The sequence below is a fragment of the Anomaloglossus baeobatrachus genome, chromosome 3, assembly GCF_048569485.1.
Source record: "Anomaloglossus baeobatrachus isolate aAnoBae1 chromosome 3, aAnoBae1.hap1, whole genome shotgun sequence".
Lineage (NCBI taxonomy): Eukaryota > Metazoa > Chordata > Amphibia > Anura > Aromobatidae > Anomaloglossus > Anomaloglossus baeobatrachus.
The window spans coordinates 461,803,930-461,814,090 of record NC_134355.1 but is presented as its reverse complement, the minus strand read 5'-3'; the positions used below and the strand labels follow the sequence as shown (position 1 = coordinate 461,814,090).

The window sequence follows — 10,161 nt, the reverse complement described above, 5'->3', positions numbered from 1 at the left end:
TGTGTGTACATCATTGGCTGAGTGAGTACCACCGTGCCATGCGGCACAGCGCTGCCCCTGCGACCCTGCACCTCGCCAGGCCCCGTAACCTGCCTGCCATCCATCCCTACCCCATCACCGGGCCCCGGGACAACCAACCCCCCTACCCACGGAGGGGAGAACCAACATCCAGGCTGCTCCCTGTCATCGCTCCCGGGATCCCCGTCCAGAGCAGCGGTGGTGTCACCAACCTCACCACAACTGTGGGTGGCGTCACAGACAATAAATCCCCAACACCAAACCCCTTTTCACTCACGGGCGAGGAGCGCCGCTCGAGTTCCCGGGATCCGGCCCACCGCTCGAGCCACCACCGAGCAGTAGCAGCAGCAGCCGGACCCGAGCCGTGGGAGAGCGCAGCTTCCCCTCCTCCGCCCGCGACACTACTCAGGTCTCTTCATCGGGCATGGTATAACACAAAATCTGAAGAGTCACATATTTATACACAACAGCACATAGAATAATGCAGTAAAAAAAACAAACAAAAAAACAAGTTATGTGAAGCAGAACTATCACTATGGCAAGGGGGCAAACTGTTGTGGCCATAAATATTGTTGTAGTTCATAGATAAGCAGTGTGAAAGTTTTATTGTCCTCTGATTGGGGTGTCTGGTCCAGGCTGTGATAGCCCCAGATGCTCTGAGGAACACATTTCTTAATTGATGTAAAAAGCCCATTGTTTAGTAATGTGCACACATCCTTGTCCCCCTCTTGTAGTAATGTACCCATTGTTTAGTAATGCCCTCCTACCGGTCTCCTTCTTGTTCCCTATTATGCCGTTGTTTACACAAACAAACATTATTCTTACCTCTCCTCCATTCCCGCGGTGACCTCAGCTGCTTCTTGTAGACCTAATGGCACATAGAACCCTAAGGGGTACTTTGCACGCTGCAACATCGCCAGCCGATTGTAGTGATGCCAATCGCGATAGCCCTGCCACCGTTGCAGATGAAATATCTTGTGATAGCTACCGTAGCGAACATTATCGCTACGGCAGCTTCACACGCACTTACCTGCCCTGCGACGTCACTCTGGCCGGCGACCCGCCTCCTTCCTAAGGGGGCGGGTTGTGTGGCGTCACAGTGACATCACACAGCAGGCGGCCAATCAAAGTGGAGGGGCGGAGATGAGCGGGACGTAAACATCCCGCCCACCTTCTTCCTTCCTCAATGCAGGCGGAACGCAGGTAAGGAGATGTTCCTCGCTCCTGCGGCTTCATACACAGCGATGTGTGCTGCCGCAGGAACGAGGAACAACATCGTACCTGTCGCTGCAGCGAAATTATGGAAATGACCAACACTACACAGATCACCGATTTTCGACGCTTTTGCGATCGTTTATCAGTGCTTCTAGGCTTTACACGATGCAACGTCGTTACCGGCGCCGGATGTGCATCTCTTTCGATTTGACGCCAACAAGATCGCAGTAGCGATGTCGCAATGTGCAAAGTACCCCTAAGTGATAGCATCCAATGAACGGGGCTGCTGTCTGCCATCATGGTTTTACTGTAGTTGAATGCTGTGCCGTAAAGAATTCAACTGCAGTAAAGCGCTGACAGCAGCGGCGCCGAGTATGGGATGCGATCATGGAGGAGTGCTTCTTGCAGAACGCAGGCCCATAGACCACTCCAGGAATGCATCCTGTACATGGGGCCACAGCCGCTGCTGTCAGCGTTTTACTGCAGCTGAATGCTTTATGGCATCGCAAAGCATTCAACTGCAGTAAAGCCATGACGACAGCGGCGGTGGCCCCCTGTACAGGACGCTATCGCGTAGGGGTCTATGGGCCTGCAGTCTGCCAGAAGAAGCTGAAGGCACCGTGGGGAATGGAGGACAGGGGAGAATAATGTTTATTGCGTGCAAGAAGGGGACCGGAAGAAGGGCATTACTAAATGATGGGCTCATGCAGCACCATGCACCGCCGTATAAGACGACCCCTAACTTTGAGAAGATTTTCAGAGGTTCAAAAGTCATCTTATACATCGTAAAATATGGTACCAGGTACAGAATTACGTGTAGAAATAATTATGAAATCAATAGCATAGAACTCCGGCCACTAAAGCAAGTTTGGTGAAATACTAGATTTTATCTAGAGACACTCATAACATTCCATAATTATAAGAAAAAGACTGATGGCACATCCTACCTTTCTAATGTGAACAGGTGCAAACTGAACATGATACAGTGGGTACGGAAATTATTCAGACCTCTTTGAATTTTTCACTCTCTTTCATTGCAGCCATTTGGTAAATTCAAAAAAAGTTCATTTTTTTCTCAGTAATGTACACTCTGCACCTCATCTTGACAGGAAAAAAACAAAAATGTAGAAATTTTTGCAAATGTATTAAACAAAAAAACCTGAAATATCACATGGTCATAAGTATTCTGAACCTTTGCTCAGACACTCATATTTAAGTCACATGCTGTCCATTTCCTTGTGTTCCTCCATGAGATGGTTGTATTCCTTCATTGGAGTCCAACTGTGTTTAATTAAACTGATAGGTGTGTGCTTTTCCAAATCAAGTCCTATCTATATAAGACCTCACAGCTCACAGTGCATGTCAAACCAAATGAGAATCATGAGGTCAAAGAAACTGCACAAGGAGCTCAGAGACAGAATTGTGGCAAGGCACAGATCTGGCCAACGTTACAAAATAATTTCTGCAGTACTCAAGGTCCCTAAGAGCACAGTTGCCTCCACAATCCTTAAATGGAAGACGTTTGGGACCATCAGAACTCTTCCTAGACCTGGCCGTCCAGCCAAACTGAGCAATCGTGGGAGCAAAGCCTTGGTGAGAGAGGTAAAGAAGAACCCTAAGATCACTGTGGCTGAGCTTCAGATATGCAGTAGAGAGATGGGTGAAAGTTCCACAAAATCAATTATCACTGCAGTCCTCCACCAGTCAGGCCTTTATGGCAGAGTGGCCCAACGGAAGCCTCTCCTCAGTGCAAGACATATGAAAGCCCACATAGAGTTTTCAAAAAAAAAACAACACATGAAGGATTCCCAGACTATGAGAAATAAGTATTCTCTGGTCTGATGACACGAAGATAGAACTTTTTGGTGATAATGCTATGTGTGGAGAAAACCAGGCACTGCTCATCACCTGCCCAATACAATCACAACAGTGAAACATGGTGTTGGCAGCATCATGATGTGGTGGTGTTTTAAGCTGCAGGATGCAAGATGAATGTGGCAAAGTACAGAGATATCCTGGAAGAAAACCTCTTCCAGAGTGCTCTGGACCTCAGACTTGGCCGAAGGTTCACCTTCCAATGAGACAATAACCCTAAGCACACAGCTAAAATAACAAAGGAGTGGCTTCAGAACAACTCTGTGACATTCTTGACTAGCCCAGCCAGAGCCCTGACCTAAACCCAATTGAGCATCTCTGGAGAGACCTGAAAATAGCTGTCCACCAACGTTCACCATCCAACCTGATGGAACTGGAGAGGATCTGCAAAGAAGAATGGCAGAGGATCCCCAAATCCAGGTGTGAAAAACTTGCTGCATCATTCACAAGAAGATTCATGGCTGTACTAGCTCATAAGGGTGCTTCTATTCAATACTGAGCAAAGGGGCTGAATACTTATTACCATGTGATATTTCAGTTTTTATAGTTTAATGAATTTCCAAAAATTTCTACATTTCTGGGTTTTTTTCTTTCAAGATAGGGTGCAGAGTGTACATTAATGAGGAAAAAAAAGAACTTTTTTGAATTTACCAAATGGCTGTAATGAAACAAAGAGTGAAAAATTTAAAGGGGTCTGAATAATCTCCATACCCACTGTACATAGCAGTATAAGTAATCTAAAGAACCACTCACCGTTGTAGAGTTTGCCCGAATAAACCTTCTCGAACGTGTACAGGATGCAAGCATGGACTCATGGCAGCCTACCGCACAAAATGTTCAAAGAAATAAGAGAAAATAATCCAGCTGGGAATCCTCCAGATACAGTAAAAAGGAGGAAGGTGACAGAGTGCCAAAACACATTGTATTTGTAACCTGCCACCTATATAGTCAGTATGGAATTGCCTGTGCACTGTGAGAATTTTTAATGTTGGAATAAAAGTTAATTTTTACTATATCCGGAGATGTTGGAATAAAAGTTAACTTTTACTATATCCGGAGGATTCCCAGCTGGACTATTTTCTCTTTTTTCTTTGAACATGATATATGGTAAAAAAAGGAGACAGTTGTGCTCTGTAGTGCTAAGACATGTTGAATAATTTGCCCATAAATTGTAAATTTTTTTAACCCAAGGAGAGGCATTAGTTTGGTAGGGACCCAACAAAACTGAGGTCGCCTTGCCGTTGGCTGTTGGGCTCACATAAAATCTGGCCATTTTTGTGTGCTAAGTATCTCAATTTTTGCATGTTTTTCATAGCAGTAATTCATGTCTATATTCAAATATTCGTTGTTCCACATGTCTTAGCGCTGCAGAGTGCAACTGTCTCCTTTTTGATTTTCTTCCATTATTATATTACTGCCATGAAATGCCAGGTGCAAAAGTGACAAAAGTATAATGGTAGAGTGAAGGAAATTCCTACCATCAGACTACAAGGTCAAAACACATACAGGCACAAAGAAAATACATCGGACCAGAACCCTTGAATATATATGAAACCGAAACATGCCAGATAAGACTCCGTCAATAATGACTTATTAAAAATGTTATCTCAGAGTGAACCTCTGAATACAGAGTCCTAAACAAATATGTAAAACCTCTTCAAGCCTCATTTATTACAAAGCTAGGACTAGTTAGGCTCTTCTCTGTTTACGTGCTCTGGATGTTTTGGCTTTAATCACCAATCTCTATGTGAGACAGATCACAATGGAAGGTCATAAGTTTTGACACTCAATGTGGGGCATCCCAGTATTTGACTGAGGGCCCCCTGACTGCTGTGCCCCGTGATAAGGGGTTAATCTGGTCGTCCCATGTAATTTCTCCCTCCTCCCTGTTTTGTTGCAGCCAATGGTTCTGTTCTCCTTCTCCTGCTTCCTCCCTTTATAAACCTCTTTCCGGCCTCTTCCGGTCTCTCCCCACTTTGTGGGACCCGGAGGCAGCTGTCCCCGCTGTGCACCTGGAGAGAGTGAGTACGGCAGTCGATCTAACCGCTGCCATCCCGGACTATCAGGAGGGATTGGGATGCATGGCTGCCATCCCTCATTGCTGGCCGGTGTCCCGTCCCTCCTGATTGTCAAACTCCTGTCCCTGCTCCCATCCATGCCAGCGGGAGGTCGGCGTGCTCGGCAGCCGGATCGCCTAAACCCCAGTGCACTGTTCCCATAGTGCCCCCCTCCTCAGTACCTGCCCCACCAAACCAACAGTTACCCAGCGCGGCAGCGCAGCGCGCGCACCCTTTCATTTACACAAACACCCCCCCAACCGCCCGCTCCCCCCCATCTCCCTCCCATCTCCCTCCCTCTATGTACCTCCAGTCACGGAGGGCTGTAGCCTCGCCACCTTCCTCCCTTTAGTATATGAGCCGGCAGCTGTGCACTGGCCCTACCCCCTATTAACACTGAGCGGCTGCTGCTCTCCCTCTATGCAGGGAGCGCGGCGCTGCTATCTCTTTTTAACTGCCCGCACCACGGGCTACTCTCCTTGCAGTCCCAGCCCCCCCCCCCCCCCCTTCACTCTCTCACCTCTGGTGCTGTCTGCTCGGCACCCGTGCACTGTTCCTCCCTGGGTCGCGTCACACTTCTGGCCCCGCCCACCCGCAGCCACCTGTATAGTTGATCCTGGAGTGTATGGGCTCCTTTCAGGTGGTGGGCGTGGCCTATCCAGTGTCACAATTCTCCCCCCCTCCCCTGCCTGCACACCCCACTCTACTGTGTCCCAAGATAGATATATATATCTATTTTATAGATAGATATATATATATATTTTATATATTCCTGCTGTAAGTGAGAAATGTATAAAAATATATAAGAAATAAAGAAATTAAAATATATAAAATTAAATAGGATATAAAATTAAAATATATATATATATATATATAAATGAATAGGCTATGGACAGTGTGTATGTATGTATGTATGTATGTATGTATGTATGTATATGTGTTTGTGGGCATGTATGTATGTATGTATGTGTATATATATGTGTGTGTGTGTGTGTGTGTGTAACCCCCTCTGGAAACACCGCTCTGCAATTTGTACATGCCCCAATCATGTGGCAGCTTTCATCATTCCTGGAAGAGGCCCAAACATTTTGCACCTCACCCCCTTCGCAGAATTAGCAGCTGCATTAATTGTCCAGCATCAGTGCCTCATCCAGTGATGTCCCTACCCCACAGTCTCTGCCGGTGGCTGAGGCTATAATAATAAAGGCACCTGATGTCCCTGTCCCTGATGTTATGCCCCCACTCCATTATTAATCACTACCTGTGCTGTCTCCCGCTGGTATGGCCCCTTCTACCCCCCCCCTTTTGATCTTGAGCATGCGGGTGCTGGATCCCCGACATGCCGTTACGGCTGTGGTACCCGCTCTGCACGACCCTGCTCCTAGGTATCTTTCACCGCTGGCCGGCCTGTAATAGCTGGAGCAGGCGTTTTGGTTTACCACAGGTTTTCACAAACGAGTCATCACCGAAGACATTCACTACGTCGTTCACCTTCATCATCTGAACGTCCTCTCGCTCCTCGGAATGTCCCCGCAGAAGGACGTCATAGGTCCCATCGCCGACCCTCCAGGCATCTGCGTGCCAGCCAGCCCCTCCTGGTTCCTCAAGACAGTGGTGAGTACCCTTATTCCAGGGCTTTGGGAGGGGAAATAAGACATGATTCCAGTTAAAAAGTTTTTTTTTTTTTTTTTTTTAAAAAAAAAGAAAAAATGTAGCATGGCATCATGGATTTGACCCCCGGATATTTCTTAGAGCTGCTGATTTACTAGGTTGCTAATTACAATGCGCACATGTTCATCTGCTTTTGAGGGGTTTGCCAACAAAGCTTCACGCCCGCTCCCCTACAGGGGCCTCAGTTTCCAACACCTACACTGGATCAGTTTCTGTTGTGACAGCCCTCTGTTACTTACCTAATTATTAGCCATTCCTTATTAAACAATTATTCACCATTCAGTATTAGTTGATATATATATATATATATGCTGTGTATATATATAATATAATCTATCAATTTTGATCGCTTTGCAGCAAGACATTAATTTATAACACTCTTCTTGGCTTTCTATTCCTCTTATTTTATTGAGCCATTTTAGACCTTTCCTTGAATGGTCATTAATTGCGTGACGGGATCTTTCTAAAATACACCGCTTGATGATTTAATGCTTGCCCAGTTTATTACTCACGTCATGTTCCTTCAGGTTTGGTCCAGCGTTCCCCTATTTAGAGTCGCACACTTTGTTATTGATTGTTTGTTTGTTTGTTGGTAATTAATTCACCCGTTGGGTGGGATTTCCCTTGTCGGTTTTTCCTTTTCTCTTGATGTGGGAATTTTCCCATGCCAGTCGCCCCTTTCCACAATGGGCCTTTGACCGTGATTGAGGTATAGTTCAATGGTAATTGTGCGGGTAACATACAGATCCCTGGTTCAGTCCCAGCGTTGACACTTTACATTTCCCCCATCACAATATCGTATAACGCTTTAGGGCCAGACGTCTGATGGTTTGATAGATTCCCTTTCATCCTTTAATTGCCTTACTTCAGGCTCTGGTTTGGGAATTTGTTTTTAAATATTTCGGGTCCTGTGCGTTAGGGCGTCTCGGGTATCCTAGAGTTTGGTTAATTCACCTTACATTTCTGTGTTTCCCACTAATACCACGCTTCAGATTTTGTTTTTGCTTTTGGTCCATTAACATGAGCACTGCCATTCTTAGACCATTTGTCATGGCTTCTCCTTTTACCCCTGTGTCATCACCCATCAGATTATGGTTCTTTAGTGTTTGGTGTCCAATTGGTCCTGGCCCCACTACGGTTTAGTTGGAGAAATAATTGTTGTTTACGCTCCTTCTTGCTTTCATTATACTCTGGGAGCTTTGCCCCAATTCCAGAGCGGAGGGGATCCATTTCCACCCCTTGTGCGAAGTGATGTGTATGGTCGATGATGCTGTGAGGTCTCCTGGGAGGTCTCTACAACATGGTAAGCTTATGGTAAAACATGGTGCAAGGATATTTGTAGGCACGGTTTTTCATATGTTCGCTATTATGTGTTTGCTTCCAAAACCAGTAAGGACTAAAAGATAAATAGCGTGGCGCAAAAAAAAAAAAAAAAAAAAAAAAGTGAGACTGTAGTTGCCCACTTCTTGTGAGTATGGTTAAACACCGTTGCGCTGGTCTTCTGGAGACTAGGGAGTCTTGATTACAGTTCGACTGGATAATACAATTTTTATTTTCCAAAACAAGTCCCAGTGGTCTTTGATACCGTAAATTTTTCGTTTGAACTTTTTTCATTTGGATTTCAAGGTCCAACAACCAAGCCTTCAGATATTTGTTCTTGAGTGCCTCGTTTTCTATCCTTGGACCAATTTTACTAGTCTATACTTACCTGCTCTTTTGCCGTCATCATGGGAAAAAGTAATAAAATTATTAGAATGGTCAAACTATAAAAAAAAAAATAAAAAAAAAAAATATATATATATATATATATATATATCTCTTACAAATATATATATATCTCTTACAAAATGGTAGAGGCGTACTTCTGATAGGTGTGGTAAGTGCACTGTTTTCTGCATACTAGGTGGTATGCAGGGTCCCGATCATAGGAGAAGTGGAATAATACACTTTTGTTTCCCAGTACCAGTCCTGATGATATTTGTTATGATACCATAACTTGTACAATTGGTCTTTTCAATTTGGATTCCAATGTCAAATCACCGAGCCTTCACATGCTGATTGTTTCCTCAGGTATATTAGACCGGTTTATTGCTTTGGTAACAATTTTCTCTTTTTCAGATGGTGTCAGATCCGTGCTATGGATTTTTGGCTGCTCACCATGAGCAGCCCGGAGAATGGAGAGCTATGCAGGTGGAAGGCATCTGAGACAAGTTTTGGCAGGACCGATTTCCGATTTGCTGAAAGTTATGATCCCACTGAACGCCTTTCTACGTGTTTCTGTTTTTTCCATTTTGGGGACACCCTCTGCCTGTTCTGCGTAGATTTCACTATGATGAGTTCCAGGTGGCATTAGGATCTTATATCGGTTTAGTCAGGTCATTGCTTGTGATCTTCTATTGGTTTAGTCAGAGGTCATTCTTTGTGAGATAAGCCAGGACGGTTATTGATGGATTGTTGAGTACTCCATGCTGGAGTGCCACGTTTTGTTTTGTTTTTATGGTATACATTTAACATTGTTAAAGTTGAAATAGTCCTTTGATTTGCAGGTTGTTACTATGAGTTCCGCGTTGCTTTAGGAGCTTTTATTGGTTTAGCAGAGGTTATTCCTCGCAATGAATGCATGTTGGCTATTGGAGGATCGTTGGGTACACTTCAAGCTGGAGTGCCAAGTTTTATTTGCGGCGGACGATTCAGAGCTTCTGTTTCTCGCTGGTATACATTTAACATAACTTAGAGTGGATATATTTCTTTCGTTTGCAGGTTGGTATTGAGCATGCCTTATTTTCTGGGTGGGGGTCGGAGCACAGTTTGCTACTTTGCTCCTCCTTGGCGGTCAATTCAGCAACGTTGGTGGTTTTTGGTACAAAAGCAACCCGCGCCGGGAGTCCGGCTGCGGCGCAACGCTTTGTACTGGCTTACTGTGATTTATTACAGTACTTTTATTTTGATATTTTGGGCTGTGACCGACCACCATCCACTAAAAGATGAGATTTGGTTATTCAATCTCCAAATAAAAGAGTTCTGATTTATATACCTGAGTCTGATTCTTCATTACATGGGACGATTGGTTGTGGGTTTGTTGGGGTCTCAGCAGTCTTGTTATTCAACACTGTACATCTACAGGAAACTAGAGTATCTTAGGGACACTTCTAGTCAAAACAGATCTGATATTATCAGAAAAAAAGAAGCCAACAGAAACAAAACTGTTTTTAAATAGATCCCTTGCAAAACAGAAACGACTGTCAACTAAACATGTGAACAGATGCTTACAAGTCTGTTGGTTAGGGAAGGAGCGATTTGTGCCGACGCTATACTTAGGACTAAT

At 44.7% G+C, this 10,161-nt stretch overlaps 1 long non-coding RNA gene across 1 annotated transcript; it reads left to right on the top strand.

The window, feature by feature from the left end:
* The first annotated feature begins 5,060 nt into the window (after nt 1-5,060).
* Nucleotides 5,061-9,175, top strand: LOC142295427 (uncharacterized). The gene is made up of 3 exons (XR_012751453.1): nt 5,061-5,129; nt 6,610-6,779; nt 8,955-9,175. It is a non-coding gene; the product is annotated as an uncharacterized LOC142295427 (long non-coding RNA).
* Nucleotides 9,176-10,161: the final 986 nt, after the last annotated feature.